Raw genomic sequence first — 6,000 nt, 5'->3', positions numbered from 1 at the left:
AGAACTACCGTGATTATGACGAAAGTGTTCCGTTTCCTTTAAAGAAAGCAGAACAGGTATTGGAACACAAGAAGTTAAGGTTCACGGTGACTGACGTAAAGTCTGTTGCGGCCTGTAATTGCGCGGCAACAAGGACAAGAGAGTATAAATATTATTGTATACTCCATGGAGCAATCAAGCTGCACGCCGCTATGTTGGCTCTTTTGTCGCGTGGCTGCAGACGCAGGGTTGTATCAGCAGCCCTTTGGGGGTGCTGGTTGTACTTAGTCACATTTATTGGGGAGCGCGTGCGGAAGGGTCAGGCGGAGCTGATCTGGCAACAGCGCTCTGTGACGTCAAACCAAGGTCGAAGCAGCTGCAGGCTTCGTGGCGCAGACCGCATAAGCTCCGTAGCAGCGAGACCGCGAATACCGCTATTTGTTCGAAGGTAAGGTGGCTGATGTGTGACCTATTCTCGAGATTCTGGCAGCTAAGACTGTCTTACGTTGTCGTGTTTGTGATTTGTTGTTAGCTCCTATCACAGGAACGTTGAAGTGCTGTTACTAGATTACAAATTAAGAGTAGGATCGTTACGAAAAGCATATAAGATTGCTTGTCAAGCGTTTAATAATTCATTAGTTAATCATCAAGCTGATATTACGTATTTAACGCTGAAAATGTAACGAAGGTAAATAAATATGGAAAGAACGGAAAATGGCGCTGTGTTTAGTTGCGAAACATTCAAAACAGTAGGCGTTTCGTTCTTTCTCAAAATCGCAAATACAGGTTTTCTTAATATGTTCAATGGACCACTGCGTTGAAACATTCTCGTAGGGTCCAACTTTACGAAAATGACTATTTCATAAACTTATTTCGTTAAAAATAAATTTCGAAATTAACACATAAGTTGTTATAATAATTTAAATTAACATGAGTAGGACTTTACGTAAGAATGGGAAAGGCAACCATTAACATGTAGCGGACTTTATGGTGTGTGGAGCATAGAAACACGTAACGGGCAACAGTATTCACACAAGCTTCAGAGCTTTTCCTCGTTCTCTATATAGAAAAGTGTGCATGAACCCAAATACATACGGACTGGCCGCAGGGGTGTAAGTTTGTGTGTGTGTGTTTACTTTTACTAGAAAAAGATGAGCGTTAACCCACTTCTCACTTCGATGTTTAATTTGTTCATGTAGAAAGTAATGACTGAACGGTGCGTTCAAATTTTTGTGGTGCTGAATAGTGTATACATACCTACATTCCAGCCTCCTCCGCCATCTAAAATGACTTGTAATGTGAGTAAGCAATAAAGCTCATTTGAATGCATGCAAATTGTCCCGTATGCTCCCTTCCTTGAAAGCAAAAATGTTTTTCGTGTCCAATAAATATATTTTATTGCTCTAAAGGTTTAATATTAGTAAAAATATTGCTTAAATAGGTAATAGCCAAGGTATGTCACCGTTGTTTTCAGTTCGAAATTATTCTAACAAGGGAACCTCCCCATCGCACCCCCCTCAGATTTAGTTATAACTTGGCACAGTGGATAGGCCTTGATAAACCGAACACAGATCAATTTAGAAAACAGGAAGTAGTTGTGTGGAACTGTGAAAAAATAAGCAAAGTATACAAACTGAGTAGTCCATGGGTCACACATGCAACATTACGAAGTTCGTGGATTCAGGAGTGCCGTGGTCTCATGGTAGCGTGAGCAGCTGCAGATCAAGAGGTCAGAGGTCCTTGGTTCAAGTCTTCCCACAAGTGAAAATTTTACTTTCTTTATTTTTGCATAGTTATTATCTGTCCGTTCGTTTATTGACGTCTCTGTTCACTGTAATAATTTTAGTGTCTGTGTTTTGCGACCGCATCGCAAAACCGTGAGATTAGTAGACGAAAGGACGTGCCTCTCCAATGGGAACGGAAAACATTTGATCGCAAGGTCATAGGTCAACAGATTCCTCCACAGGAAAACACATCTGATATATTCTATACGACACTGGTGACGGCATGTGCGTCACATGACAGGAATATGTTGTCGACCGACCTAACTTGTACACTTGGCGAATGGGTAAAAAGACTCTTCTACCTTGCCCGATTTAGGTTTTCTTGTGGATGTGATAATTACTCCCAAAAAAGTGATGAAAATATAAGAGTTTGTCACATAAACTGGAAATAAAAAATTAAAATTTTCACTCTATTGAAGATTGAACCAAGGACCTTTCGTTCCGCAGCTGCTCACGTTACCACGAGACCATGGAACTCCTGTTGTCCCAGTGTCCTTGATGTTACTTATCTTCTGATGAACTACTCAGTTTGTATATTTTGCTTATTTTTTCTCGGTTCCACACAACTTCTTCCTGTTTTCTCAATTGATCAGTGTTCAGTTTTTCAAGGCCTATTCACTGTGCCAACTTATACCTAAATCTGAGGGGGGGTGCGATGGGGAGGTTCCCTTGTAAGAAGAAAGCAAGCGCCTCTTCCCTCACATCGGTGATACACTAATTTTCATGAGATAATCCCGTAACACAGTGAGTTAAAAATGTGTGTGCACTTAGTCATGTCCTCGCATGTCTCTTGGACTCTTGAATAAACTATTTAGTGGGCGAAGTTTTATGTATGTGATTGTGATGACATTAAGAGCATTTTTATAACTTGGCAATAATTTTTTGCAGCAAATGCCATCAGTCAGTGGCTACTAGAACTCTTCCTTTAAATATTTTTGTGTACAGCCCAATTATGTCACTCATGACCTACCGATACAGGTGTCAATGCAGGTGTCACATTGAATTTTATCTTCTAGAAAACAATTTAGGGGACAAAATATTTCGAAGCAGACACTTATATATACGCATGAAAGATCCTCCACCGTTTTTGTTCTACCAAACTATTGCACTTAGAGTCCAGCTTCATTGTTATATTCATCCATTCGTAATGAAAATTTGCATGATTTGAAACTAAAAGATTATTCTTTACATTCCTTAAACCAGAGGTATGTTGATTCGAAAGTGGGATCTTACGTATTTCTTTTGCTGTCTGGTCTGCGATAAATGCAGCTGTAGTATGTGCCTCAATCGTACAAACGATCAGATTAACGAATGTCAGGGTCAGCTGTTCAGTTTTTCGATAGAAGTGCCAGTTTTAACGTTTCTAAATTTCGGAAAAAGGCATGTAAGTTTGAAGAAACCCGTGCATGATCTCAGCGGAGCACAGGCAGTTTAAGAAACATTGTTTTATCCTTGCACCATATTTTCCATGATGTGTAATACTAAAGGGGTTTCCTTATATCCCACAAAAAATTAAGAAAAAGAAATTTAAATTGTCGTTGACTTCTATTCACAACATCCATAAAAAAAAGAGATTGCGTGCGTGTGTGCGCGCGCGGTTCTGTAACTGACATGATCGAAGATCGTGCATTGACGATATTGATAACCCCACATATCATAAACCACTGGTGCGATATCAACCATACTTGTACTCGTATCCTGTTCTGTCTTGCAACAATCGCCGTGGTGGTAAGAACCACCTACCTAACATCCATCGGGAGCTAAGTCATAAACATTGAGATGCGTGAATATTTTCCGCATCTGACATGAAGTTTTAATACACACACACACACACACACACACACACACACACACACACACACACACACACACACTTTTTCTACTGAGACACAAAACAGTCGAATCAGCTTACGGGAATTCTTTACTCCTAGAAGCGGTTTTGACAGCTTTCAGCTGCGAAGCACAAACGGCTGTAAATGAAAAAAACAGCCGTCTATAGGCTATGATGAGACATTACCATAGACTTTAACAAAATAGCGTTTTAGACAGGCGAAGCAGCTGCGAATAGTTACATTCATCGCTGACTTAACATTTTTGGGCTCAATTTTTACTGTAAAAATTGAGTTACGGGATCTGTTGTAAGAAATCATTAAAAACAAGTGTGTTCGAATTTTTAAAATACACACCGACAGAAAAAATAGAGACCGAAAATAATGTAATGAAATTTCGGGCATATATTTGTTTATGTAACATATTTAAGTAATTAACATTGCAAAATCAGAAGTTAATGAAAGAACGAGATAAGCCATTGCAAATGTGAAATTCTGGTACATTAGTAACCGGTGTAACCGCAAGAATGTTGAATACAAGCATGCAAGAGTGCAGGCACAGTGTTGTAGAGGTGCCGAATGTCAGTTTGTGGGCTGGAGTTCCATGCCTATTGCACTTGGTCCATCCACGGTCAGTGCTGTGTGGATGACGCTGGAGTTGTCATCTGATGTTCCACTGGAGACAGATCTGGTGATAGAGCAGGCCAAGGCCACATGCCGACGCGCTCTAGAGCAAGTTGAGTTAAAACAGTCGTATGAGGGCGGGCGTTATCCTGTTGGAAAACACCCACTACAGTGCTGTTCACGAATAATAGCACAACAGGTCGAACCACCACATTGATGTATATATTTGTATGTTGGGTGCATAGGCTAACAGTGTGTGTGCTCCTGCTGTCATACGAAATCGCACCCCAGGCCATAACTCCAACGGTAGGTCCAGTTTGTCTAGCACACAGACAGGTTGGTTGCAGACCCTCAACTGGCCTACTTGTAACCAAGGCACGGCCATCACTGGCACCGAGGCAGAACCAGCTTTCATCAGGGAACACGTCAGATCCCCACAGTACCCTCTAATGGGCTCTCGCACCATCAAAGTCGCAGATGGCGGTGGTTTGGGGCCAGTGGAATGCTATCAACAGGGCGTCTTGCTCGGAGCTCTGTTTCAAGGAACAGATATTAACATTTCGTTGTCACTGTGGTGCCAACTGCTGCCGTAGATGCAGTACGATGCGTCAGAGCCATGCGCCGAAACGGTGGTCTTCCGTGTCTGTAATTCTAACTGGCCGTCGGGAGTCCACTCGTCTTGCGATCGTACATTCTCGTGACCACAGTTTCGTTGTCGGGTACAATGGCTGCATTCCCGCCGAGTGTTTCTGCGATATTGTAGGAGCATCGAGCTTCTCGTAGCCATATTATATGACCGTGTTCAAAGTAAGATGTTGATAATGGCGTCTCATTCTCCTTAAGGGCACTCTTGACTAACATCGCCTCGCCACGTCCTATCTCAAGCCTAACTAACGCTCACGACGGTTTCGTCGTGTGTGTAAAGCAAACTTGACTTGCATCCTCATAACTGCGCTGCTAGCGCCACTTTTCTGCGAGTTGCAAGACATGAATAGCCGTCATTTTTCAGATGTGGAAACATCTACCACCTTTCGTTATTTATTTACACGTCAAGTTCCGTAGGACCAAAATGAGGAGCAAATCTCTAAGGTCATGGAACGTGTCAGTACATGAAATTACAACATGAAAGTAACAACAGATAAAAATAAGTTTATGAACCAGAAAAAAGTGAAGCCACGAGTTTGAGTAAGCGCAGTCAACAATACAACAAGAAACAGCTTAATTTTTCAAGGAACTCCTCGACAGAATAGGAGTGAGCCATTAGGAAATTCTTCAGTTTAGATTTAAAAACGCGTGGATTACTGCTAAGATTTTTGAATTCTTGTGGTAGCTTATTGAATATGGACGCAGCAGTATACTGCACACGTTTCTGCACTTGTCAAGGAAATCCGAGCGAAATGCAGGTTTTATTTCTGCCGAGTTATAATTGAGTGAAAGCTGCTTATTCTTGGAATAAGCTAATGTTGTTAACAGTTGACAGTAAGGAATATATATGTTGAGAGGCCAATGTCAGAAAACCCACACTCGCGGACAGTGATAGACAAGAGGTTCGTGAACTTACACCACTCATTGCGCGAACCGCCCGTTTCTGAACAAAAAATATCTAAAAATGTACCCTTTTAGAATGGGAAGAGTTACTCAAAGATCTAATAACTTACGACATAAGCGAATGAAAATAAACAAAGTAGACTTAATTTTCGTGTCGATCACTTACATCAGAGGCCGTTCGAATAGTAAAGATGGCAACATTAAATCTGAACAAGATCCTGAACATGGGCTTTCCA

The 6,000-nt window shown here is 41.4% G+C and overlaps 1 protein-coding gene across 2 annotated transcripts in view; it reads left to right on the top strand.

Moving 5' to 3' along the window:
• Nucleotides 1-277: 277 nt before the first annotated feature.
• The window catches only part of LOC126412083 (protein roadkill-like), a 96,333-nt gene continuing 90,610 nt past the window's right edge, over nt 278-6,000 (top strand). The window contains exon 1 of one of the 2 annotated variants that reach the window (XM_050081490.1): nt 278-427. The gene's annotated coding sequence lies outside the window, so the exon portion shown is untranslated. The remainder of the gene's footprint in view (nt 428-6,000) is intronic. The other variant, XM_050081491.1, reaches the window with a different exon arrangement.

Source organism: Schistocerca serialis, chromosome 7, assembly GCF_023864345.2.
Source record: "Schistocerca serialis cubense isolate TAMUIC-IGC-003099 chromosome 7, iqSchSeri2.2, whole genome shotgun sequence".
NCBI classification, from domain to species: Eukaryota; Metazoa; Arthropoda; class Insecta; order Orthoptera; family Acrididae; genus Schistocerca; species Schistocerca serialis.
Note: the sequence above shows the minus strand (reverse complement) of the source record. Positions and strands in the feature narration are given on the sequence as shown.